The sequence below is a fragment of the Balaenoptera physalus genome, assembly GCF_965194825.1.
Source record: "Balaenoptera physalus genome assembly, chromosome: 9".
NCBI lineage: Eukaryota > Metazoa > Chordata > Mammalia > Artiodactyla > Balaenopteridae > Balaenoptera > Balaenoptera physalus.
In genome coordinates, this window is record NC_138888.1 from 40,722,576 (window position 1) to 40,749,116 (window position 26,541).

General features: G+C 34.6%; 1 long non-coding RNA gene across 7 annotated transcripts in view; it reads left to right on the forward strand.

Annotated features, from left to right (window-relative positions):
• Nucleotides 1-6,948: 6,948 nt before the first annotated feature.
• Nucleotides 6,949-26,541, forward strand: part of LOC309666933 — a 331,741-nt gene continuing 312,148 nt past the window's right edge. For 6 of the 7 annotated variants that reach the window (XR_014267364.1, XR_014267365.1, XR_014267366.1 and 3 more), the window contains exon 1: nucleotides 6,949-16,523. This is a non-coding gene — a long non-coding RNA (uncharacterized lncRNA). The remainder of the gene's footprint in view (nucleotides 16,524-26,541) is intronic. The other variant, XR_014267370.1, reaches the window with a different exon arrangement.

The window sequence follows — 26,541 nt, forward strand, 5'->3', positions numbered from 1 at the left end:
GGTCAATATGATACCACATTTGCCAAAAAAGCTAATTCTTTCTTAGGCTGTGTTACTAGGAGTAGAACATTCTGATCCTGTGAAATGCTTGTACCAATGATATAATGCCTGGAATATTGTGTTCAATTCAGGTCAACATATTTTAAGAGAGACTGACAGACAGGTTTGGGTGTCATATGAAAAGTAATTAAAGTTGTGAATATTAGCTAGGAGAAATGTTTTATTTAATATTTTAAGCTTCTGGAGAATGAAGGATACTTAAGCTGTGTTTTTGAAGTCAGCTTAACTTTGACAAAAGAGGAAACATTATAGAAAGCACATTGGCTGAAAATAAGGAAGAACTTTCTAATAACTAGAGTTTCCAAGATATAGATGTTCTGAATTAGAAATATTCCAACAAAGTTTCTCCATTGGATAGAAGGATGAAATAGATAACATTTTTAGCCCTGACCCTAAGACGTGTTTTTAAAATTTTAAAATATTCTGATAATAAATGTCTACATATTCTATATCAGGTAGTTGAAGTCAGTTAGGTTTGTAATTTTAAAATTCTAAATCATTATTTAGATGATATCTTAATTTATATAAATTGCAACCAAATTTAATTTTTTATGTTTTTCTTTGGGGGAAGATAAGTACTTAAAAAAAAAATTGACCAGTCATTTATAATGAAAAGCACTAGATACTTAGGCAAATAAAATATGAATAACTGTACACTTTGATTTTTGCTTTGCCTTGATTACTTAAAAACAGTAAAAGCCATTACCACTTTCCACTCTGTCCACATAGTCATGTAACCCTATGGCAATTCTATTTATATATATTTTCAAGATTTTCACTCCCAGAATGTTAACAATATTGGTTCATTTTGTATACAGTGTACATAGTGGGGAATTTTCAAGATCTTTTGTTTTTGTTTTAATTTACTCTTACTTCAGAAGAACTAAAAATAGAAATAGAGATATTTTCCTCTGGGGAAACAGGACTAGGCTGTGGAGGATTGAAGCAGGAAACTGTTGTTTTTCCTTACATGCTTTTCATTTCTTTTTCAATTTTTGCTATATGCAAGTATTACTTGGACATAAACATTTAAAAGGAAGGTAAGGTAAATCAGGTGATATCAAGTCAGTCAGGGACTCTCTCTCTTTCCTGTTAGTCTGGCAACCACTCCTTAAGGGGGTGTAGCCAGTGGCAAAGTCAGGTTGATTCCATGTAGTTGCTGGAAAGCATGGAATCATATCATCTGTTGACTTGTGCTACACTGCACAGTTAAATTCTCCTCTAATCTCTGTTACTCTTTTGTTCTTATGAACCTATTATTTATCCCCATCAAGTTCTCAAGTCCTTATGGACTTTACATTACTCCATAAAATTAATCCTTCACTATTTTCACTTGCTTTCTTATCCAGCCTGTATACCATGTTGAGCCTTTTCAAATATTCTCAAGCAAGAGGCCTAAAATTCCTAGTTACCTTGATCTTTTGTCATACTCATCAATCAGTATTCTTAGCTGTGAGAAACAGAAATCAATTCTATCTGATATACACAAGTAAGTCATGTATTTAAAGCATATTGAGTAGTTCTCCAAACTGTCTGGAAGGCTAGAAAACCAGAGTCAAAAATTAGAAAAGAACCAAGATGGGCAATACAGCCAGGACTACACCAAACTCATGTGTCAGAAGTGGCCTGAGAAGTGCCATTACCACCACCACTATACACTAGCTGCTGTGGCTGGCACTTGGTTCTGCTGCTTCTAGAAGTAGGATGTTCCTGGTGCTCCTCAAAGAAACTGTCTGTTCTCTTTCCTTGTCTGGAGTGTGTGGCACACTCCAGAATCAAAGTTGTGGGCGAAAGCATGTGCAAGGACAAGCCCCAGCCCTGTGTTCTCACCCTAGCTGCTAGGGTGGGCTTAAAGGAGTGTGCCTCACCTTTCTAGCTTCTCAAGTCACCCACCAAAATGTATACAATGGGACATCCCACAAATGTAGGACAGGGTTCACATGCTGGGCTACCAAAAGTAATTAAAATAAAATAAATAGCAATATAACAAATGTTTACAACAGTATATTTCACCATTTAATAACTCTCAGTGAACCTACTCTTTGCTTTCACTTCCGTGTATACTATATATTGACATTTCAGTACCTGGCAATATAAATTTTATCCCTATCACTCTTCTGAAATTTCTCTAAAAAAAGTCACGTAATTATAAAATCAAATAGCTTTTTCTCATTTCTCATCTTTTTCTACCTCATTATCTTCTTTTTTTATAGTTCACAATATATCTTTATTGACTTCATTTTTTTAAATCACTAATTATGTTGTTAGAATCATGATTTTCACATAGTTTTTGTAATATCCACCATAGAGCATAGTCAGGCTAGTATCATGGAAGCAGAGCCATTATGGGTGTTCTGGGAATTAAGGACCTTGTTACAGAAACTAGACTTTACACATCTTTATGAAAATTTATTCTTTGGCTTCTGTGTGATTATTTTATGCTAACCTTTTGACATTTCCTTCTTAACTCTCCTTTTATTTCTAAATATATGTATTCAAGAATCTCTTCTCAGGTTTCCTTTTCTATATTATTTTCTCTTTTTCTTTTTCTCTGCTGTGTCATTTATTGCCATAATTTCAACTATCATCTATATTGACAACTCTAAAATATACATCTATCCCCTCAATCTCTCCATTGAGTTCCATACTCAATAAATACTTGATAGGGTTCTTTACATAGATTTTGTCCTATCACCTCACATTAATCATGTTCACAATCAAACTTGTCTTAATGCTAAGCATTTTCTTTTATGATCTTTTGCTGGGTTAATGGCTCCATATTTTTTGCAATCAACTAGTCATGACATTTTAGAATTAATTTTTAATTTTCTTTTCTCTATCTCAGAAACCAAGTGTAAGAAACTACCAAGAAAAGTCAATTCTATTTCTGCAGTTTCTCTTGCATCCATCCTCTCCTTTCTGTTAACATTGTCACTGACCTGACTGACACCCTCTCTTCCAATAGTTTGGACAATTGTTATAGCTTCCTAATTGGTCTTCCCATCATCTCTAGCCTTCAGCCTTCCCTATCAATTTTTCTCACTGTTGCAAAAGAAAGTTTCTTAAATCCCATGTCTTATCATATTACTCTCTGATTCCATAATCTTCTATGACTTCCACTTGTGTTCTTTCTTGAAATTCAAGGCTCGCATCATCTGGTCCTCAGTGGTTATTTCACTCCGACTTCTCCTAACACTGCACACTGAAACCATGCTCCGCAGCTGCCACTCCAGAGCCTACATCTGTCTTCCCTGCCACTTTGTCCTTGCTCTTGATGTTTCTTCCATTAGTAGTGCCCTTCTCCCATTTCTACCTATAAAAATCTATTTATCAGGACCCAGTCCTGTGTAATGTCTGACTTCAGAATTTTTCTCCTTTGTGTAAATTTTAAATGCTTTATTTGGTAACATTAAATTGCTAAGAAGGAGTGTTAGCAGCTGGATATGAGAGCGCAAATAATCAAGATCATATAAGAAGCTGCATATGGAACAGGGTGATCAGCCTTTGAACAGTTCCCTCTTAGGGGATGCAGTTTAGAGGTTCCAGCATGGGCTGGAGCAGACTGTTAGAATTAGAATCACAGCTCCATCCCTCAGTAGCTATGTGGTTTTGGACAAACTAATCTACCTCTTGTCAATTCCCTTATCTGTAAAATGTGGATAATGGCACCTGCCATGTAGGGGTATATAAGGATTAGCTGAGCATTTAGTAAATGTTATGGAGGTTTGCTGTTATTGGATGTATATTTTCTGCTGAAAATATCTATTGCTGGCTTAAATATTAAATGCATTTATTGTTTTTATTAGCTCAGTGACATTTATTTCAGCTTTTGATCTGAGTTTGTTTTCCTGTTCTCGAACTTTATGAGAAACACAAGAATCAATAGGGATTATTTCAACTGAATTTAGAGCTTATCTAAGAGAACTTCAGGGTTAGGAGACAAAACAAAACAAGAAAAGAGGATTTAAAAGGAAAAATTAGATTTAAAAGTTTAGGAGATTAAATGGGTGGATAAAGTCACCCAGGAATGCACTTTAGATAAAGGCTGGAAAAGCAGCAGTGCTACTCTGCTTTGTCAATGGCTCCTGACCCCATTAGCAGTAAGTGTTAAACTAACTCTTGTTGTTTTAATTAATAATGCAAAATGGACAGTTTTTTCCCTTGCCTATGAAAAAATATATTAAACATGATTTATGATTTCCTCTAGGGAGTAATAATAACTTGAAATGTAGATGAATTAGTAGTGATGGTATGAGAAAAAACACAGAGAACAGTGTATTAAAGTCCTACATAGATCTCAAATATAGCAATATTTTACCTTGAAAATCAAGGTTGTTAGCAGATAAGAGGAGTTAAGTTTCAACTGTTGTCTTTCAGTTGCAAAATATAAAATTTGGGAACTTTTAGGGGAGGACTGTGGAGAAATCTGAAGAATATCAGAAACAAATGAGAAATTATTATGGTTCAAATACGTTCATTTACTTTTGATCATTACTGGTTGCATAAAATTGACTATTTTAGAAAATGTGATTTTCTCAATTAAAAAATTTAAGCCTTGGGACTTCCCCGGTGGTCCAGTGGTTAGGACTCTGCATTCCGAAGGCAGAGGCCCTGGGTTCAATCCCTGGTCTGGGCACTAGATCCCGCATGCTGCAACTAAGAGCCCGCATGCTGCAACTAAAAAAGATCCCACATGCTGCAACGAAGATCTTGCACGCGGCGATGAAGATACCGCGTGCCGCAACTAAGACCTGGCATAGCCAAATAAATAAATATTAAAAAAAAAATTAAGCCTAGAGGCAAATTTGTAACCCACCTTTGGTAACTGTAGGAGTTTATGGTATCTATATTGTAATCAACATCTGTATCTATATCTATATATCTAACGTTATCTATATCATCAGCTGTATCTGTATATTTTATCCTACTTCCTATTATCTTCCAATCTTTATTTTTTCTTGCCCTTATTTCCCCATCCACTTTTTACCTTGTTACACCATAACTGTGAAAGCATCCTCAATCATTTAAAAAATGAAGCAGAATATCAAAAAAGCACATAAATACAAAGGGATAAATGAGACCCCAGTAATCCTTTGCCTATTGCTTTCCACTGCTTTGGACATGAGCAACCATGCTGGATCTAATAAATATGTTTAGAATTATGGCAGAGATTTTAGTTTCTAGTATTAATGGGAAATCCCTGAAAGGTAAACTTTCCTTTGTTTCTTTTTTCTTTTCCTGAGAAAGCGTTTTTAGTTTTTTGTTGTTGTTTGTTTTTTAATTTTCTGGAATTGTATTTCATTCCTTCTTAAGACATAGTCAATAGTGATTAAAATCTTAGTTTGCTTTTGTTTATTTTAAACCATCTGATATTTTATTAGTGGTATTTATCATGAGGTTCATAGATTTATTTTTTACTTATTCCTAAGGAATGGAGAAGCCCATTAGATAGTAGCTGATGATCAAGGGCTTTTTCATATAAATCAAAGAAAATTTTATTCTCAATTTCAGTATCTTGAGTTTTCATTGACTTCCACACATTAATATATTCCATTTAGGTCCTTGGATTTTGTTTTTAATGTCATGCCATAGAGACAAAGTGTGCCAAACTCATGATTATCTTGGCACAGTTGTTAAATCAATACTTTTAATTTTCTGGTGTAGGATACCCTTTCTTTTGTGAGAAAAAGTCATGGTAGCTTTTGAGTTTTGTAAATCTGTGGTGTTCTTCTAGCACATCATATGCTCAGTAATTCTGAATAGTCAGAATAATCTGTAGATCACATTCAGTCCTTTATTTCTATGGAAATTCTGGTTTTGAGCTTTTTTCCCCTAATTGTTCTTCAGTCACTAATTTCTATAACAACAATCAAGACAGTAATTAAAAAAATAGATTCAGAATTAAATTTAGAAATTAAACCACCATAGAAGATATGTGTTAAAATTTTATGAGCCCAGATGAAGGTGTTCATCTTCATAACTCTGTGCTTCTATGTCTCAGGGGACTGTATAGCAGTCACTTTAACATTCCTATTCTGTCAACATTTTCAACAAAAAGTACTACATATTTTAAAAATCATAATACTTAGATATGTTAGTGTATAAAATTTATGGATGGGAATGATATCACTATTTTGAATACAAATGCCTTAGAGTTTATTACCTTTAAAATATGAATGTAGCAGAATGAAATGGTACTGTATTACCTTCTAACAGACTGCAGTGAATGGGAGTACAGTGAAAGAAGTGGCTTAAACTAGGATTAAGAGCAATAGCCAAAACAAATGTTACCTGTTGAGTAGGCTCAGTCATGATAGCTAACTGTGATGTACTGTGCTCATTTTAGGAGTTGCCTTCTTAGTTGCCTGCTTACCAGGAACTGTAAATAAAAGGAATAGATAAACCTTGTAAGTTCCAGAGTCTCATTTTTCTCAATCAAGCTATACTTTACAGTGAATCACACACACTAACTACTTTCCAATCAGCAGTACACACCATAGTCTTATTTTTCTATCTGTTTTCATAGCCCCTTTAATCTTGAAAAGAGTGTGAAGAGAAACGATGGTGGTTGTAAAATCATCTAGATTGTCAGAAGACATATTTTAATAGCAAAATGTCAATGGAAAGTAGAAGCTATGAGGGAGAGGCTAAGGGCTTTTTCTTTATGTTGGCAATTGGATTTTAAAAGATTCAGCTGCACATCTAGTTAGTAAATCAAGAATAATACCACATAATCAGACTCTCTGAAATGCCATTGTTTTGATTTTGATATAATTCTTCACGATACTCTAAAACTTCTGTTCATTTTATCCCGGATTTCCCTTTTCAGAAGTAACACAATGGAGAGTCATATGTATAAGATTATAAATTATAGCTGTAGCTACATAATCTAGGATATTACAATATTATTGGATACATGTCCTAAAGCCATATTGCCCTAAAATTGCTTTGTTTTAGTGGTATCAGCGTGAAGTGTGGTCTGAATCCCATAAAGGCAAAAGGAAATTCTAACACCAAACGGTGAACAAAAAAATGAATACCATCTCCTTACTCTAAGCATGGGGAAAGTGGGAGTTTTTTGTTTTTGTTTTTTTTTCTGGAAAGAGTTTATCTTTCAGTAAATCTGCAAGATAGTTTAAGCCAGCGGTTTTCAAAGTGTGGTTTCTGAGCTAATATCACCTGGAGAATTGATAAAAATGCAAATTATTGGGCCTCATGCAGGATTTACTGAGTCAAAAACTATAGCATGAGGTTTATAGTCATCTACATTTTAGCCAGCCATTCACATGATTCTAATGAATGATAAAATTTGAGAACACGATTTTAGACCATTGATGTGGCTAGCAAATGTAGCATTAAAGGCTTCAGTCAAGTCAACCCTTGCTTTTATTCTTACATTTAATGATTTTATTTGCTTTTATAAATCATCAGTGATGTTTGAAAAGTAGTGTTGCTACTACTGAAACTTTTGATTTGGTACCAAATTTTATTTGCTCAAAAAAATGCACTACTATAAGAAATTATAGAAGAAAATAATATATTGTTTTCTTTTTAAAGCTTATATTCTTTTAAAGATGAAAAATGTGAATGAGAGTCATATAGAACTACCATATGACCTAGCAATCCCACTACTGGGCATATACCCTGAGAAAGCCATAATTCAAAAAGACACATGTACCCTAATGTTCATTGCAGCACTATTTACGATAGCCAGGACATGGAAACAACCTAAATGTCCAATGACAGATGAATAGATAAAGAAGATGTGGTACATATATACAGTGGAATATTGCTCAGCCATAAAAAGGAATGAAACTGGGTCATTTGTAGAGTTGTGGATGGACTTAGAGGCTGTCATACAAAGTGAAGTAAGTCAGAAAGAGAAAAACAAGTATCAAATATTAACTCATATATGTGGAATCTAGAAAAATGGTACAGATGAACAGATTTGCAGGGCAGTAATAGAGATACAGATGTAGAGAATGGACATGTAGACACGGGTTGGGGGAAGGGGAGGGTGGGATGAATTGGGAGATTAGGATTGACATATATACACTACCATGCGTAAAATAGATAGCTAGTGGGAACCTGCTGTATAGCACAGGGAGCCCAGCTGGGTGCTCTGTGATGACCTAGATGGGTGGGATGCGGGGTGGGGGGTGGGAGGGAGGCCAAGAGGGAGGGGATATAGGTACACATATAGCTAATTCACTTCATTGTACAGCGGAAACTAACACAACATTGTAAAGCAACTATACTCCAATAAAAAAATTTTTTAAAAACCTAAGGAAATTAATAGAAGTTAGATTTTATAATTATCTCAGGCCTATTATGTTTTTCTTCTAAACCTAATGCAATATCTTTATTAATGATATATTAAAGTGGAAAATATTGTCTATGTAATTAATTTGTCAGGTCAGCAAGAAAAGTAAAACATGCCAAAGGAATGTGATTGACCATATTAATGGCTGATGCTTTGAGTGATTAATATATCCTGCTTTGAAAAAAAAATGCTTGTCTCTGACATACCATATAGAATACATTCATATATCAAATATATATCATATATACACATATAAAATGTCTACTAAGGTTATGCAGTGAGATGGATGGGATATAATATTAAATAGGAAAGGCCTTACCAGAAGGGATATTTGAAGAAATATCTGAAGGAGTAGATGGAAATGTGGCATGTGGATATCTGGGGGAAGAACAACCTGGGTAGAGGGAACAGCAAGGACAAAGGCATTGAGTAGGTGCATGCCTCTCCTGTTTCAAAGTCATCAAGGAAGCTAGTGTGGCTGGAGCAAAGTGAGCAAGGGAGATAGTAGCAGAAGACAGAGAAACCATATTGATGGCTTTTGCACTAGTTTAGGTGATAGATGATTATGCCTTGATCATGCAGAAATGGAGGTCATGAGAAATACACAGATTAAGGTGATGTTTTGAAGGTAGATCTAGTAGGATTAGCTAACATGTTGATTTGGGCTGTGAAATAAAAAATGAGTCAAACATGATTCTGGGCTTTTGTCCCAGAATGACAAAACTCCTGGATGACTGGAGTTGCTACTACTGAGAAGAAGAATGTTAGGAGAATCAGGTTTTTGGAAGAACACTGGGAGTTTGGTATTGGACAAGTAAAACTTGGGATGCCTATTAGATATGCAAGTGGATAAGTCAAGTAAATGATTGGAACTACAGGTTTGGGGTTCAAGGTAGATGTATCTAATGGAACTCTAAATTTGGAAATAATTTATAGATGAAATTTAAAAACAAAATGCTAGCTGAGATCACGTATGGAGTGAGTACAGAGGCTTGAGTTCATGTATACTCCAGCACTTAGATGTTAGGGAGATGAAGAGGGACTAGCAAAGGAGACTGAAGAGTGGCCATTGATACTGGTTATATCAAATTTTGCTGATATATCAATTAATAAGAGGACTGAGAATTGATCATTGGATTGAGCAACATGGAATTCTTTGGCGACATTGTCAGGAGTGGTGTTGGTAGACTGGTAAGGTGAAAGTCTAATTGGGGCAAGTTCAAGAGAGAGTGGGAGGAGGTGGCAAATACTGATAAATATTTCAGGAAGTTTTGCTGTAAAAGTGAGCAGAAAGGGTTGTAGCTAGATGGGGATGCGGGGTCAAGTATTTTTGTTTGCTTCTTTTTGTTTTTTTAAGATGATAAAAGTAATGTTTGTGGATAAGAAAAATGTAGCTGAAAAAAAATAATTCATTTTGTGGGAAAAATAGGGGAAAGTTACCAGAGTGATGTGACGTCATTCCTTTGGCAAAAGGAATGCAATCTAGTGCACAGTAGAGCGATTGGCTTTAGATAGGAGCACAACTGGTTCATCTAATAAGAGAGGTGAATGTAAGCAGACAGAGGCAGTTCTTGTGTCCAAGTGCTTGAATAGGACTCTTCTTGTTGCTTGTGTGTTTCAGTAAAATTGGAAGAAAATCATGGTCTGAGGTGAGGATGAAAGAAGAGGTGTTAGAACTTTGAGAAGGTAGGAAATATTAGTAGATTCATTACTACACTAACGCCTACCTGAGGTTTGTGGTCATAAATTTATGGGCAACCTGGCTGCATAGTGCACATATGCATCAAGTAGATAGTGAGTTGAGATTTAGCTTAGCATAACCTTTAAAGTATATACAAGGGACTTTAATGAAGAAACATGGAAGCTAGTCTGGATAATGTGTAAAATGGAGAAATGAGAGTGATGGAAGTTTGTATAATCAATTTATTATAGGTCACAGAGGAGATTTTAAAAAGTTATTGGGATTATAGTACTAAAAGGACTAGGAACAGACAGAAACTGAGGTACTTGAAAAAAGATTAAGGAAGGGGTATAGATATTGTTAATGACAATGTCTAGACTACAACCTGGGAGTAGGACTGACTATGACATTTGTGTTTGCTTACTTTCTTGATGTTGTTCATTTGTATCACAAATCATAATACTGAGCTCCAAACAGATTTTACCTTAAAAGTTATTATATTTTTTTCAAGAAGAAAAATCCTAATTTCACGTAGTACACAACAGATTGAAACATTTGCTTCTGTCCTCAAGCCATTTCGAGAATTAATCGAAGAACTAATATTGAGATAATCCTGTTCTTCTATTGTTTTACGAGCTGTTTATGCCCAGAAAGTAAATGAAATGCCAAAGGTGTTTACATAATGAAACCTGAATTACTGAGTCTTACTTTGTAAGAGTTAAGTGGTATTAGTTCCAAATGAAACTATTAAAATCTTTTCTGGAATCATATCCAAGGCTGGGTCCTCTCTTTACTAACATACATTACTGCTTCAAATCAAAGTGGTTATTTATTTTTAGAAATTGTGTCTAAGCTATCATCTTTTGATGTTTTGCCACTTACCATTTCATCACACCAAGATTAAAGCCAATATTTAAAAATATTGTTTTCACAAAATGTAATTAAGTATAACTTTAAAAATGTATAGTTTCATTTAACAGTTACTCATGTAAGGTTTTATGATCTTCATTTTCCAGATGGGTAAATGAAACTAGTGAGGTTAAGATACTTCAGAGCCAGAGTTAAAGAGGATATTAAATTCTCCTGAGCCTTGATTTAGTAATATGATATGCAAACTAGGATCTACCCACTGACTTACTCAAAGAGACCTTTTGAACGGATTCAGGCTATAGAAGCATTTGGACTAACCTGGAAATTAAATTTCATGCCTGTATTTCTTTCAAACCAGTAAAATGCTAAGATGATCTTGGAACTTCAATCTCAGTAATACTTCAGTTAAGACAGTTAATCAACTAGATATGTAATTAGCACCATGGGTAATATAATTTTACTAGGCCAAAGATGTCAAACATGAGAATGAAGAACTACATCCCACTAACTTTTCCTTTGTCCCTAGCAGAGAGAATTTCTCTCTTATTTACTCTTTCCTGCTGAACCTAACCTCAGCCTCAGAGTCCATCTCAAGGTTGCGTTATAGACCGTCAATACTAGTAGATAAACATCGACACACAAGAAGAAAACTACTTTCTATTCATGCTCTGAGAATTACACATTTGAAAGAATTAACACCCTCAAATACTCCCCTTATAACCAAAGAATAGTATGAGTACTAACAGTATCTTGGCTAATAAGCATAAATCTGTGTTTAAATTAGAGAGGAAGTTTTACTATTTATTAGGCATGAAGTGTGGGAAAAGCATAAGACATACAGTGTTAAATAAAATAAATAAAGCATTTTTCCTCAGGGTGGTCCATAGCTTTTTAAAGGATGTTGGGTGGGTAGGGGTTTGAACAGACATTAAACAATTACATAATGATTAAAAATTGTGATTATTTCCATGAAGAAGTATAGCATGCTATGAGAGTTAAACAGGGAAACAATTAATGTGGGTAGAGTCAGAGAAAGTCTTAACATGGAAGCGATAGTAAAACTGAGAACTTTAGAGTGAACAGGCATTAACCACGGCAAGACAGCAGTGTCTGTACTTTTATGTCTGTGTAGTTGGGTTTCATGGGGCTAGAAGCGGAGAGCATTCCTCCTCAGAGCCTCAGAAAGGAATATGTTTGCATGTTTCAGGAAAAAGAAAGATCAATGTAAGGAGAAACTCCAAGTAAAACAAAAGCATGTGCAAGAATACTATGGTCCACTTACGAAGCAAACTAAAATGTGACATAATTTTGAATCATTGATGGAGTATAATAGAAGATGCTCTATTTGATCTTTATGTTGCTTAAGTAGTATAGGTGAAAGGTGGACTGAAGTCCTTTGAATGATGTGAGGTGAGCAAGTAGAGATGGCTTATAGAAACAATTCTTTGCAAATAATTTAGCTAGAAATTTGTAGCAAGAAAAATTTTACTAAGCTTAACTAAAAAGGAGGATTTATAGAAGAATTTTATGGGCTCCTAAGGCTGGGATTTATGTCAGGAACAGACTGCAATGAGGGATTGGAGCTCTGTGTAGATCCCACCAATTACTCTGTATGTTCCTTGCACCACTACATTGAATACTCAATCTACCTCTGCTGTGCTCTTCTTCTTCATTTTTTTTTGTGGGTGTGTGAACACCCTTTGAGTGAGACCACATCTCAATCCAGAAAACATATTCTTGCATTTTGAATACAAAGTCACACATCTTATTTTTTAATTCTTAGATGGTTTTTATATTATTTTTTAAACATCTTTATTGGAGTATAATTGCTTTACGATGGTGTGTTAGTTTCTGCTGTATAACGTAGTGAATCAGCTATACATATACATATATCCCCATATCTCCTTTCTCTTGCGTCTCTCTCCAACATCCCTATCCCAGCCCTCTAGGTGGACAAAAAGCACCGAGCTGATCTCCCTGTGCTATGTGGCTGCTTCCCACTAGCTATCTATTTTACATTAGGTAGTGTATATATGTCCATGCCACTCTCTCACTTCGTCCCAGCTTACCCTTCCCCCTCCCCATGTACTCAAGTCTATTATCTATGTGTGCGTCTTGATTCCAGTCCTGCCCCTAGGTTCTTCAGAACCACTTTTTTTTTAGATTCCATATATATGTGTTAGCATACAGTATTTGTTTTTCTCTTTCTGACTTACTTCACTCTGTATGACAGTCTCTAGGTCCATCCACCTCACTACAAATAACTCAATTTCCTTTCGTTTTATGGCTGAGTAATAGTCCATTGTATATATGTGCCACATCTTCTTTATCCATTCATCTGTCAATGGACACTTAGATTGCTTCCATGTCCTGGCTATTGTAAATAGTGCTGCAGTGAACACTGTGGTACATGACTCTTTTTGAATTATGGTTTTCTCTGGGTATATGCCCAGTAGTGGGATTGCTGGGTCGTATGGTAGTTCTATTTTTAGTTTTTGAAGGAACCTCCATAATGTTCTCCATAGTGGCTGTATCAATTTACATTCCCACCAACAGTGCAGGAGGGTACCCTTTTCTCCACACCCTCTCCAGCATTTATTGTTTGTAGACTCTTTGATGATGGCCATTCTGACTGGTGTGAGGTGATACCTCATTGTAGTTTTGATTTGCACTTCTCTAATGATTACTGATGTTGAGCATCCTTTCATGTGTTTGTTGGCAATCTGTATATCTTCTTTGGAGAAATGTCTATTTAGGTCTTCTGCCCATTTTTGGTTTGGGTTGTTTGGTTTTTTGATATTGAGCTGCATGAGCTGCTTGTATATTTTGGAGATTAAGCCTTTGTCAGTTGCTTCGTTTGCAAATATTTTCTCCCATTCTGAGGGTTGTCTTTTCATCTTGTTTATGGTTTCCTTTGCTGTGCAAAAGCTTTTAAGTTTCATTAGGTCCCATTTGTTTATTTTTGTTTTTATTTCCATTTCTCTAGGAGGTGGGTTAAAAAGGATCTTGCTGCGATTTATGTCATAGAGTGTTCTGCCTATGTTTTCCTCTAAGAGTTTTATAGTGTCTGGCCTTACATTAAATAATCCATTTTGAGTTTATTTTTGTGTCTGGTGTTAGGGAGTGTTCTAATTTCATTCTTTTACATGTAGTTGTTCAGTTTTCCCAGCACCACTTACTGAAGAGGCTGTCTTTTCTCCATTGTATATCCTTGCCTCCTTTATCAAAGATAAAGTGACCATATGTGTGTGGGTTTATCTCTGGGCTTTCTATCCTGTTCCATTGATCTATATTTCTGTTTTTGTGCCAGTACCATTCTGTCTTGATTACTGTAGGTTTGTAGTATAGTCTGAAGTCAGGGAGCCTGATTCCTCCAGCTCCGTTTTTCTTTCTCAAGATTACTTTGGCTCTTTGGGGTCTTTTGTGTTTCCATACAAATTGTGAAATTTTTTGTTCTAGTTCTGTGAAAAATACCATTGGTAGTTTGATAGGGATTGCATTGAATCTGTAGATTGCTTCGGGTAGTATAGTCATTTTCACAGTACTGATTCTTCCAATCCAAGAACATGGTATATCTCTCCATCTGTTTATGTCATCTTTAATTTCTTTCATCAGTGTCTTATAGTTTTCTCCATACGGGTCTTTTGTCTCCTTAGGTAGTTTTATTCCCAGGTATTTTATTCTTTTTGTTGCAATGGTAAATGGGAGTGTTTCCTTAATTTCTCTTTCAGATTTTTCATCATTAGTGTATAGGAATGCAAGAGATTTGTGTACATTAATTTTGTATCCTGCTACTTTACCAAATTCATTGATTAGCTCTAGTAGTTTTCTGGTAGCATCTTTAGGATTCTCTATGTATAGTATCATGTCATCTGCAAACAGTGACAGTTTTACTTCTTCTTTTAAAATGACATAATTACTCAAGGGTAAATTTTTCATTTAAAATATTCTTATGGACCTAAAATAGTGAAGGTATATTTACTCAAGCCAGTCATATAATATTCAGAAACTCAAAAGCTTATCAGTTATAACCATTTGGTTGATATCTAAATATGTTCAAATATGGAAGCCTAAGGCAAAATAGATTTAGGTACTTGTTGAAATCACAAGTTTAAGAGTTAGTTTTCATAGTCAAAATTACAGTTTTATTAAGTAGAATCTTTTCACTTGTCTTATTCTTTACCAAAGACATGTAGTTCTCAACATATATAATAATTAGATGAGAAAGTTGATATCAGCTGTGGTCACTCTAATAGCTCAATAACCTCAATTTGCATTGCTAGTAAGCCCTTTTTTTCTCTTCATGATGCTTGTTCCAAACTTATCAACTATTTTCAAAATTCTGACCCATTCTTTCCTGAACTCAGAAATAAAAACAGAAGTCTTTAGATGAATGTGCTCCTTACTTATTTTTCCAGCATCAAACTCAAACCTGCCTATGAAAAGAAAACAGTAAGAGGAATCTGTAACTGAAGGGAGATGTGGGCAAATAGAAAAAAAAAAAATTGGAGAAACTAGAATAATTTGAACATTCTAGTTCAAAACCAGTAGAACCAGTAAAAAAATAAAAGGATAATGAGGACTAGAAAGGAAAAATTGATAAGAGTATAGTCCTGGAGAAAGTAGGGGAGAATGATATCCACTGGCACATGTGAAAAGATTAGTCTTGGCTTGGGGAATGGACACTTCTTCTTTGTGTCAGGAGAAGAAGGATAATGAGGGTCCAGATATTACAGAACCCATATTTTCATTTTTCAGAGGTAGAGATAACATTAGATAACTTCTTTTGTAACAAATGATCATTCTGGGACTTCCCTGGCAGTCCAGTGGTTAAGACTCTGCGTTTCCTATGCAGTGGGCGCCAGTTTGATTCCTTGTCAGGGAACTGAGATCCCACATGCAACAAGGTGCGGTAAAAAAAAAAAAAAAAAAAAATCAAGGTGAAGAGACAATATTGAATAAAATATTTTTTAAAATGATCATTCAATTTTATCTTGTTCATATTAACAATATAGAACTTTGATATTTTAACTGACAATATGAGCAGATCTAATTATTTTGCAGGGAAAAAAATATAGGCCCCATCTAAAGAGATTCCTGCAACCTACTTCTATGTAGCTATAAACCTAGTCAAGAATTCAAGTGGACACTTAACTTTACACAATTAAAAATTATCTCTTACAATATAACTTTACTAGAGTATTCAAACACTTGGTATCTGACACATTTTCGTTCAAACAGTACACAGAATACTTGCACCTTAGGTTCTTGGTAGGTAGTGAGGATATTTCTATTATTAATCTACTGTCAAACTTTAGACAAACTGAGGCATCAACTTTTAATTGTTCTTGAATAATAAGGTTTTGAGATGTTTCATATCTAGATTCTCTCCCTATCCACTTAGTTTAGCCCTACCCCATAGAATTGCCTTTTTTGAAGTACTTTCTAATGTGTTCACTAAAACTAATATATACACAATGCAATACTTCTCATTTCATTTTTCTTTTTTGTAAATTCAGTGAACCTATGCAAACTATTTTCTTACTTCTGCAACAGGAAGTTAGGACTCTTCTCCCTCATTTGCTACTGGTAAGTAACGTTTGCTCTTTTCACTCTTCCTAATAAGAGTTTCAGAATTTAGTTTTGAACTTAAATCTTATAGTTTTCCTAAGCCAGCATTCCTTCAAGTTGTAATTTTTAGTCTTGTGTTGTTTTAAATAGTTTCCAGTTTGATGGTATGTAGACCATCACAGATGCTTTTAAGAAGGAGGTAGGTTATCAGTGAACTAATTAATTTTAAACAATAGTCAATGACTAACTTATAAATCTATTTTATTGAACTGATGTCTTGTTATTACTAGCATAAGATATTAAATTAAATTAAGTATTATCAATAACATGTTGAATAGTAAGACCATATAAACAAATTGTAGTTGGGGGTTTGTTTAAAATATAACTTCAAAGTCTAAGGCGTGTTTTGAAAAACTAATGAATGAATTGCTTATAACACTTTCAAAATAATCTGTTGCCATAATGTGATCAAAGACGCTTTTGTACTTGGGCAATAATTTATGTCCCCTTGAATCATCCAGAGAGAGGACATTGAAATCTTACTCATTTTAGCAACCTTATTTTACAACCTGACAAGTAGAGATGTATTCAGTATTTGATTACAGTTTATACAACAAAAGATAACTTTTTGATGTATTTTCAGTTCAGAGCCTCCTTTTGATTTGGTACTAAACGGTTATTCTGAATATTGATTAGGATGTACAATACATAGTTTTAGCTTATCTCTGGACTTAATTCTTGTAATGGCTCCATATTATAGTACCTAGCAAAGTGCCAGGCCCATGCTCCTTCTCTACTACCTCTTATTGATCCCTGATTGATTCATGTTGATGAACTCATGTCATGGAGAGTTTATGCAAAAGTGATCTGTATCTTGTTCTTCTTTATCTACTTTCTTAAAAAGATGATAACTGTCAATTTTTGAAGATGGAATAGAAAGAAAAGCAAGCTATTTGCTAACAACTTGGAGAAAAATTGTTTTAATCTTCATGTTAAACCAGGAGGTTCTATTTAACAAAGGTGGTTTTAAAATTTTGAAAAGGTAAATAAAACATGAAGTAAGATTTGTTATTTATAGTGAATTGTACAGTAAAATCCTAATTCAAAAATATTTCTTAAACTTTATAGTTCAGTACAAAGCAGTATATATTTTATATATTGACTGAAGATCAAAAGCAAGTTAATATCAAAAGTGACAGCAGAATAATAAAAACTTGGTGGATTAGTTAATTGAATTTTCTCTTAACCTATGCTACTAATTTCCTAAGTTACAGTTACTAAATAAATAAATACCATAAGCTGCATTAAAAATGTACTGATAGACTATACTACAAAGCTACAGTAATCAAGACAGTATGGTACTGTATAGATCAATGAAACAAGATAGAAAGCCCAGAGACAAACCCACACACATATGGTCACCTTATCTTTCATAAAGGAGTCAAGAATATACAATGGAGGAAAGACAGCCTCTTCAATAAGTGGTGCTGGGAAAACTGGACAACTACATGTAAAAGAATGAAATTAGAACACTCCCTAATACCATACACAAAAATAAACTCAAAATGGATTAAAGACCTCAATGTAAGGCCAGACACTATAAAACCCTTAGAGGAAAACATAGGCAGAACACTCTATGACATAAATCACAGCAAGATCCTTTCTGACTCACCTCCTAGAGAAAGGGAAATAAAAACAAAAATAAACAAATGGGACCTAATGAAACTTAAAAGCTTTTGCACAGCAAAGGAAACCATAAACAAGATGAAAAGACAACCCTCAGAATGGGAGAAAATATTTGCAAACGAAGCAACTGACAAAGGCTTAATCTCCAAAATATACAAGCAGCTCATGCAGCTCAATATCAAAAAACCAAACAACCCAAACCAAAAATGGGCAGAAGACCTAAATAGACATTTCTCCAAAGAAGATATACAGATTGCCAACAAACACATGAAAGGATGCTCAACATCAGTAATCATTAGAGAAGTGCAAATCAAAACTACAATGAGGTATCACCTCACACCAGTCAGAATGGCCATCATCAAAGAGTCTACAAACAATAAATGCTGGAGAGGGTGTGGAGAAAAGGGTACCCTCCTGCACTGTTGGTGGGAATGTAAATTGATACAGCCACTATGGAGAACATTATGGAGGTTCCTTCAAAAACTAAAAATAGAACTACCATACGACCCAGCAATCCCACTACTGGGCATATACCCGGAGAAAACCATAATTCAAAAAGAGTCATGTACCACAGTGTTCACTGCAGCACTATTTACAATAGCCAGGACATGGAAGCAATCTAAGTGTCCATTGACAGATGAATGGATAAAGAAGATGTGGTACATATATACAATGGACTATTACTCAGCCATAAAAAGAAACAAAATTGAGTTACTTGTAGTGAGGTGGATGGACCTAGAGTCGGTCATACAGAGTGAAGTAAGTCCGAAAGAGAAAAACAAATACCGTATGCTAACACATATATATGGAATCTAAAAAAAAAAAAAATGGTTCTGAAGAACCTAGGGGCAAAACAGGAATAAAGATGCAGACGTAGAGAATGAATTTTGAGGACACGTGGAGGGAGAAGGGTAAGCTGGGATGAAGTGAGAGAGTGGCATTGACATATATAAACTACCAAGTGTAAAATAGATAGCTAGTGGGAAGCAGCCGCATAGCAGAGGGAGATCAGGTCCGTGCTTTGTGTCCCCTTAGAGGGGTGGAATAGGGAGGGTGGGAGGGAGATGCAAGAGGGAGGGGACATGGGAATATATGTATATGTATAGCTGATTCTCTTTGTTATAAAGCAGAAACTAACACAACATTGTAAAGCAATTATACTCCAATAAAGATGTTTAAAAAAATGTACTGATAGATAAAATAATGGTTTTATTTTATAAGTATATTTGAATATTCATGAGACTCCATTTTATATACATGGAAGGAAGACATAGTTCATTTTTATGCATTTTGATCAACATTGTAATTAAGTGGTTTCCTGTATTTTAGTAAAGAAATAATTAGACTTTGGAATTTGAACTAAAATACATGCTTAGTTTATGATTTAACTTATTATTATTTTTTAATCTATGTAAATTTTGGCCTATCTGACCAGTTAGGTTATTTACTTAAATGTGTTATCAATGAGTAGTTGATGAATCAGTTACTTTTGAAGCTAAGGCTCTTGGCTCTAGACTTGACTTGTGGCCATAAACTGTACTTCAGTATTGGAGGGTCCACAAATGTCTATGGTGAATAATAGTATGGAATAATTTTTTCCACTAGAAAAAAAAAAAGAACTTAAATCAGATATCACTTGCATTTCTTAAAAAAAAAAAATGTATTGAATGCGTCCTATATGCGGGCACTTTGTAAACTACCTCATTTAATACTCACAACAACCTTAAGTCCCATTTGCAGATGGGGAAACTAGGACTTAAAGATGGTTAAGTAGCTTTCTAAGGTTACATGACTATTAAAAATTGATGTTTGTAGAAAACAAACTTATGGTTACCAAAGGGGAAAGGGGGAGAGGTAAATTAGGAATTTGGGATTAACAGATACACAGTACTGTATATAAAATATATAAACACCAAGGACCTACCATCTAGCACATGGAACTATATTCAGTACCTTTTAATAACCTATAATGGGAAAGAATTTGAAAAAGAATATATATATATATAACTCATATATATGTATAACTCATATATATGTATAACTGAATGAATTTGCTATACACTTGAAACATTGTAAATCAACTATACTCCAGTTTTTTTTAAAAAGTGATGCTTGGGTTGGAATTTAGGTTAATTTAATTCTTCAGGGTATAGCCTTTTCTTTAAATTATAACACCTTCCTCTTTTGTATATTAAGAAAAAAGCTATTCTTATATTGATGTTTGTGAAAGATAATCAACCAGATTCCTTATGATGCCTCAAATCACAAACATGAACATATTTTAAAAGCTTTCACATGAATCACTTTTCCATTAGGAATCATTAGTCATTTTGTACATCCTTGTACCATAAAATCATCACCTTTTCCATTTTGATTTCAGTTTTCTATCTTAATAGATAGACAGTTGTCCACTAGTTGGAACACTAAACCAGTTTTGCATCATTTTTTGCTTGTTTTTTTATATCGAGTAAGTGGTAAAATAATAAACAATGTCATTCAAAATTCTATTTTTAATTTACCTTAAACCTCTGATTTAAGATTAAGAATTAATTACCCCTCTCTCCTCAGTCTGTTTATAGCCCTCACAAGTACCAGCAATTGGTTTCTATTTGTTTAATTATGTATTTGGTGGGAGAGGGTGATTTTCTGCATATGAACATCAAACATGGGATTTACTCATGTAAACCTGAAGAACATGAAGCCACAGTAACTTTTGGCTTAGGTCAATGAGAGCCAAGACATGATAATTTGTGCCAAAGACAAACTGTAAGTATTATGTCATGGACTTTGAAATCACTTATAAGTACTCAAAAGAGTAAATTTTAAAGCCCTGGCACCCAAGAATCTACTTTAGGATGAAACAAACTGCATGACAAACAGATGGCAGTCTAATTATTCAAATATACAATTTTTACATGTATTCACAAATAACTAATTATGTGACTGAACCTATTGAACTGCTTTGAAATCTAAGAAATTTTACAATTTTAAAATTTATTCAATTCAAATCAAGATTACAGAATGTTCTTTGAGGAAAGTACTACTATTCATGTCTAATTAATTCAATAACTAAATCAACTTTGATCTTCTGTATAAATTTATGCTTTTCTTTTTGAGAATTTAAAAATTAAAATACACACACATAGGGCCCACTATGTGCTTTAATAATTAAAGCAGGGCTTTGTTACATCTTTATATATTTACAGGCAAACTATAGTTAATTTTAAAAATAAGAATGGCTTTCAGTTACTTTATTAAAGAAACAAATATGGTTTTATACATATATATCTTGAATATATTCATTTCTGTAATATTTGAGTGCAAGATAGTGTATCATGCTTGAGAATACTTATTAAATAGAGAAATCCCTATAGTTGTGTGTGACAGTCATGGCTTTAGTCACCAACAGAGTGTACTAAAAAGTGTAGCAAAGACTTTATTTAACAAAATAAAACCATATAGCCACATTCACTGCTTCTGATTTATCACCATTATTTTTGACTTGGAATATCCCTCCCTCGACATGCTGTTTCATGCCTTGTGATTCAGAGTGCCCTTTTATAGCATGTTGTAGTATTTCAGAAAGGAGAAGGCCCCAGTTCCTAACACTGCCATAAATCAGAGAGTCTGTAGCTATGGCAATCCTTGCAAGGTTACCCAACCCTAGAGTCTCTGATTTTTTTTTTTTTTTCTTTTTCTTTTATCATTGAAGATGGGCTATTACAATTCCGTTCTGGAGGGCTTAGGTATAACAGTGGCTTGTAGGTCATTATCTTAAATGAAAGAGAGAAATTTTGCCTGTCTGGACTGTTTTCACTTTAGTCTTTGATATAATAATTTCCTTCATCTTATCTTTTTAGTTTGGCTTTCCCTTGTATTCAAACATAACTTCCCACACCAGAAATGTTCCTTCTCTTTAGACACCTATTCTGTTTTCCTTACCAAGAGTGCCTTGCTCTCAATTAGCCTTAATCATGTTCTCTTACATGTAGGCTGATAACTTATAATATGTCCCTTTCTATGGACATTGTATTTTAATAAAGAATATAAATATAAAAACTCTAATGGTGACATTTCAGGCATCTTGGCAGATAGCTAAGGGGATAGTTTTTGCCATGAGCTTCTCATTGCTCTCATACCACACCAGATCAGAAATTGTGCAAATCTTTAAGCTTGTCTTGCTACAGTGTTTCTCAAGAGAAGACTATTCTAGTGTCACAGGTATTCCTGTTACTTTTCTCAGTCTGCAATATTATATGGATTTCCTCTGTGTCTATATTTCTTCATTTTGATGTGTGCAATGAACGTATTTTGTTGACACTTTTCTACTCATTCTTTTGTTCAATGCTCGGACTTTATTACTGCTCTTTGTAATTTCTCCGTTGTTTCTTCTATGAGAAGAGTGTGATTGATATACCTGTATTGATGCTTGGACACTACAGCAGAGTGACCATCATTTTATGTACAGAAAAGTTGGCCTATGTAAGCAAAACACACAGGTAAATAAAAAGGAAGTGTCACAAAATTCTGAAGCTAGTAGTCTTAATGGAAGGGTAAGCAAGAAATATTCTTAATAAATAGAAGACATTTCCAGAATATCAGCAAGCACTCAGATTTTTAAAAATAGAGAAACTAGGGCTTCCCTGGTGGCACAGTGGTTAAGAATCTGCCTACAATGCAGCGGACATGGATTCGAGCCCTGGTCCGGGAAGATCCCACATGCTGCAGAGCAGCCAAGCCCGTGTGCCACAACTACTGAACCTGCGCTCTAGAGCCCACGAGCCAGAACTACTGAGCCCCACGTACCACAACTACTGAAGCCCACGTGCCTAGAGCCCGTGCTCCACAACAAGAGAAGCCACCACAATGAGAAGCCCACACACTGCAAAGAAGAGTAGCCCCCACTCGCCGCAACCAGAGAAAGTCCATGCGCAGCAACAAAGACCCAACGCAGCCAAAAATAATAAATTAAATAAATTTAAAAAAATAAAAAGTAGAGAAACTACTCTGTATAAACTATAGAGGTGGATACATACCATTATAAATTTGTCTAAACCATAAAATGTACAATACCAAGAGTGTGTCCTAATGGAAACTGTGGTCTTTGGATGATGATTTTGTATTAATGTCAGTTCATCATCAATGTAGGTATGTTTGTTCAATTATGACAAATGTAGACTATTCAGGTAGAGGATGTTGATAATGAGGGATGCTATGCATGTGTAGGGGTAGGGAGCATATGGGAATTCTCTGTACCTTCCTCTCAATTTTGCTGTGAACCTAAAACTGCTCTAAAAAAATTTAGTCTACTAAAACATAAAATAAATGAAAATTAAAAATGGCATATATTAATGAATTGCATTAGTTCATTGTAAGAAAACAAGGGAGTTAACAAAAAAAAATATATGAAGAAGATGTAAAGAACAATAACAGCTCGAATTATTGCATGTTCGTTTTATGCCAGACATTATGCTGAGGAACTTGAATAACTTACCTAATTAAATTCTCACAGTGACCCTGCAAGAAAGTATCATTATTACCCCTTTCACACATGAGGAAACTGAGGTTAGGGATATTTAGTAATACACACAAAGTCACACAGCTGGGAAGAAGAGCCAGGATTTAAACCCAAGGCTGCTTGACTGCAAATGTCTAAACATTCATGCACTGATCCATCTATTCATGTTGTATATATTTTGTATTTATATTAGAGTGCAGGAAAGGACTGTTGACAATAGAAAATAATAGGAAGCAGTTGGAGGTAGCAGAGTAGTTTCATGTTTTGGTACGTGTGTATATTATTTGAACATTTTATAAATAGTGTGGATCATGTATTTCTTGCCTAATTAAGAAAGAAGGCAACATTGAATTTATAGAAAAAAATATGTGAAGGATAGGATTTTTTTCCTAAATTTATTAAAGTCACCTTCCATTAACCACTTATTTAGGACCAAAACAAAACCAAAACTAATTCATTAAGGAGATTTATAATACAGCTTGTTCTTAAATCAGGTTAAACCAAATCTTAGAGTTTTCTATTTGTGTCTTTCTTCCTTCTCTTCTTTTCTCTCCCCTCCCCTTCTCTCCCTTCCCCTCACCCTCCCTCCCTCCCTCCCTTCCTTCCTTCCTTCCTTCTTCCTTTGTAATCCTGTAGAAGTCTATCACTCCAGTAAATGAGGAGATGGAGAGGGGGGAAACTAAAGGAAGAGATTATTGTATGGGTGGCAACCTGAAGGTCAGCTTCAGAAAGGATGGCTCATTGATTCATTATGTACCTATAATCTCACTGATGATAGGAACAAGTTAACCTATACATTTAATGATTCTATCAGTCATTCCTGATAGAGACTAGATAAAAATACTAGATGAATAACTAAAAGGCCTCATTTACTAGCGCATTTGAATGGTTTTGTAGTGTCTCACACCATGTTTTATTTAGTTGGTGTTCACAATAAGTGCATTTTGACTGACTAAAGGGCAGATGTTTTCTTATGCAGGTGTCCATTCATTTAGTTACTATTTTCAGACTATATTAGGAGCTTATGATACATCTTCACTTATTTCGACAACCCTGAATGATTGGTATTAAAATCTTATTTTATAGTTAAGGATGAGGCAAATAGTCAGTTATGGTAGCCTAAAGCTACAGTGAAAATGTCAGAGCCAGGATTCAAACCCAGGTTGGTCTCTCTCCATAGCCCATTTCTTTTCACTGTAATATCCTGCTTCTTAATGTTCAGAAATATCTAGCTGCTTTATTATTTCTTTGGGTACCTGCTAAATATCCTTTAAAATCTGAGATTTTCCTTGGGAAAACAAAAAAGATTATGGTTTTAGTGTCCATTGTGCTATGCCATGTTGCTTACATTGACCTAAAAAGTAATTTTATAAACCTGATGGTGATTAAGTATCACCCAAGAGAACAATAGAAGCAGTCTAGGGCCTGTAGTTAGTCTGGCTTCATTCTTCTATAGGGAGAACAACTCAGATCAAGTGTGGTGTATTTTCATTCTATCAGAGTGAAAATAACCTGAGCATTGTGGAGTGCATGATAATAGAAGGAAATGTTAAGAGAGCTGTCAGCTTCTTTTAGTGAAACAGTAACAATAATGAAACAGTGCAAAAGGCCTCATACCTTTCAGGAAAGATAAACAAAGCCACACACCATTCTTGAAAATGTGAATGGAAAGAGAAATATAGTACAGGCTCTACATCTGTTTCCTACTTAAAAACATTCTACTCAGCAAAGCTATTGAAGGCTTTGTCACTCACTACTACAGTTATTCAAGTTGACTTGAGATACAGTAGTTATAGCTCTCTGATTAAACAGGCTCTTATATTAGAAATGATTTAGGAAAGACTGGGCTATGTTATAAACATTTAAAGAAACTTTAAAATATTAAAAATTTTAAATGAAGTCTGTGTTACAAATGAACACGAAATAAATACCAAATCACGTACATTGTTTAATTCAGCCACATAAAACTAAAGGTTTTTGCTATAAATGGGATGGGATAGTGGAAGAGAAAACTTTGTCAGTTAATTTTATTTTTTAATCTAATTCTCTTGTTGGTACAATGATTTGGACTCCAATACACCTATCAATTAATTTCCAAATTTCATTTCTTCAGATCTACTAAATTAGAATATATAAGGATATATTTTGAGAGAATTTCCAGTTGATTTGATCTACAAAGGAAAATTGTTTGATATCTACCTGTTATTTGATCTAAAAAGGAAAATTGTTAATTTTCTTATACACACACACAAGTATACAACATATCGATATATCTATATTCTATACATATGTTCTCTATCTATATCCTCTTTAGACTACAAACACAGTAAGGTAGAATAATGTCTTATTCATTGTTGTATCCCCTGTGCCTAGAACCCAGTGCCTGGTTCCTAAGGAGCCTCTCAGAACATACTTGTCAAAACAATAGTAATTCTCAAAGGGGAGTTGGGAGGCAGGGGCATTGTCAGTGATCCAATTATCAGACTATCCGTGGTTAGGGAAACAGGTCCTAAGCACTACCTTAGTAGATAGTGTCATGAGACCTCAAACCCTGGGGATAGAACAGGGGATACTGAGAAGGCCAAATGGTAAAGCTACTCTTGTTCATGATGGAGTGGTGGTGGAAGAGGGTGAGGGGAGTAAGGGGAAGGTTGAGATTAACACTCTATTAGTACTTTCTTCTTTTTCTAAAGCTAGTTTTATCTCTGCCTTCTAGTTCCTGCTAGTAGGTAGTGCTCAGTGTTTTCTTTTCTTTTTTTGTTTCCCTGTGGTTTTGCAAGGTGGTTGAGTCTTGAGCTCATGTTGCAGATTTATCATGGTTAAGATTCCCCA